Source organism: Limulus polyphemus, unplaced genomic scaffold (assembly GCF_000517525.1).
Source record: "Limulus polyphemus unplaced genomic scaffold, Limulus_polyphemus-2.1.2 Scaffold150, whole genome shotgun sequence".
In the NCBI taxonomy this organism is placed as follows: Eukaryota; Metazoa; Arthropoda; class Merostomata; order Xiphosura; family Limulidae; genus Limulus; species Limulus polyphemus.
In genome coordinates, this window is record NW_013665760.1 from 66,324 (window position 1) to 68,757 (window position 2,434).

General features: G+C 28.6%; 1 protein-coding gene across 1 annotated transcript in view; it reads left to right on the forward strand.

The window, feature by feature from the left end:
- LOC106475842 (ubiquitin-conjugating enzyme E2-22 kDa-like) overlaps positions 1-1,408 on the forward strand; it is a 43,099-nt gene extending 41,691 nt beyond the window's left edge. Inside the window, exon 7 of the mRNA XM_013936534.2 lies at positions 207-1,408. The gene's annotated coding sequence lies outside the window, so the exon portion shown is untranslated. The remainder of the gene's footprint in view (positions 1-206) is intronic.
- The last annotated feature ends 1,026 nt before the right edge of the window (positions 1,409-2,434 follow it).

Consider the following 2,434-nt stretch of genomic DNA (forward strand, 5'->3'; position numbering starts at 1 on the left):
TGCATATATTATGTATTTATAGCCATGTAATTCAACTTTCAGTGAATAATAATCATGTATAGGTGATGGACATTTGCATTTTTTTATTTAGTATATTTGTCTAGGTGTTGGTGCAAAATACTGAGCCAGTTTTACTGTAGGCTTGTGAAATAAAAATATCAATAATAATAATTAAATATTACTAAAATATGCATTCACAATTTCAGTGAAGTACGAAAATCAGTAGAATGACTCATCACTAACAAGAATAGAGAAATCTACTATGGTAATTGTCTTCTGTTAGAAAACTCACCGAAATAGTTGCAGAAAACTGCATAGAGACAAAGTACAACAGCAAACTTGAGAAACAATGAAGAACAGAGAACTTGAGAAATGATAAATCCTCAATGTGGTAGTTTACAATTAATGCACTATAAGTTGCACAAATTATTTTCCATTTAATCCGTATGAGTGAAACACTGAATTTTTTGCATGGCAGAAAGTGAAGGACTTAGAGAAATGTATCAGAGTAAAGAAAGGAAGGTGCATAATTTAATTTTTAAAACTACCTCATGACATACTCAATGCTGCATTTATTACTATTGTTCAGGTTTCAGTAAAATATTCATAGTCGTTTTTTCTGTAGCAGCTTGTAGAACTATAATCAATAATAATAAGACTGGAAGCACTATTATAAATATACAAGTTGTTTACTCTAATAAAACAAAACATTTCTGACTTGTATAAGTTGGAGCATTTCCAACCAGTATTACAGTGCTTAAATGGCTTTTACTTTTCTGCAGTGCTTGAATGACTTCAGTAGTTTATGTTAGTAACAAAGAAAAACTTAGAAAATTTGAGATGGTGAAAATCTTGACTTTCAAGAATCAACTTATAAATAGCCCTACAACCTTCACAGGAGTTTGTTTAGGAGCTGTGCATAGATGTTGGCACAGTATACTTAGCCATTTTTGCTGTAGACTTTGGTGCTTGAATGGCTTTGAAGAGAAACTTGATCAGTAGTAATGAAAAACTGATAAAATCGCTCCTCCTCTTTCAAGAACCAACAAGTTTGTCCAGGTTTGAATAAAATATAGGATTGTGAAACAAAAATAATAATATCAAGAATAAATGGATGAATTTTATCTAACAATCATAAAATCAAATTTGTTGCTATTATCAATATTTTAGCAGCCTTAGCCATTGAGATAGAAAATATTGAGTGTTGTTGCTTTTTCAGTTGGTTTTTGCCCATATGTTCTATTAAAAGTTTTGTGAAATTCCTGGGTTATTCCTATTATGAACCACTATTTTGATTCAGGATAATAAAATAAAAAAATTACAGAAATGCACTTTATTTATACATTACCAGTATTTTTGTACAGTTCTGTGATGAATAATAAACATCCAAGTGCAGTAATTGTTATTACAAATTAAAAGATTTCTTTACAAGTTACTACAAGCAACATTTTGCCTAATATATTGCTTGTAATAATTTTTTTTGTGATCTTTCTCAGTTTTAGCCATTGTAAATGAAACTTCGAAAAAGAAATTTATTTTGTCCTTCATAAGAAAACATTATGGAGTAACTTGTTTTCCAAAATATTTCATTTCTTTGTATAAAAATGATAACTGACTGAAAGGATCTAAGTTCAATCTTTATACTGTTTGTTGAAAATTTTTGACCTTCTGAATTTTTATTTTATTTTTTTATATTGGTATGTATTGGAGAATAATTTGATTACATAAAAATTGAGGTGTAAAGTGAGATTTGATTGCTAAAACCAGGCTAGTTTTATGATAGTCAAACTGTTTCTTAGTTTGATCCTGCCCTATAAATATGAGAGGTAATAATTTCTTTTTCTTTTGTCATTTTGAAGAGATAGTCTGTGTCATTTCTGGTCAAGTACTTAAATATTGAGACTGTGAGAGCTAATATGGTTAAGTACTGTGTAAACAGTTGTTGAATAAACTTTAGTTCATTTCTACATTTTATAACTCTACTGTTGTTAATTGTTTAATATATATAGAAATGATATAACAAAACACGAACGTAATAACAGGAAGCATTTATTAAACGTTTCAGGATCGTAATAATTCCATCATCAGTAATCTAGAGGTACAAAACAAACAATATTTGTAATTACAACAGAAAAATATATATCCATAAGAAATAAACAATTTGAATATACAAATATAACAGGAGAAAATGAAAACTGAAGCACAAATGAAATAGTTAAAATAGGTTTAAATCCAGTGAAGACTGTGTGTTAGTTAGGAACAGAAGAAGAGTTTTTATGTATAATGTTTCTTTTATAAGAAGTTTAGTATCATGTTTGGATGTTGAAAGAATTTTAAAAATTTGAGAGAGAAATTGGATGCCTGTTTCTATATTGTGTTGATAGATAGTGGAGTTGGGAAGGTTTGTAACCTTTCTTCCAGTTTTTATAGATAT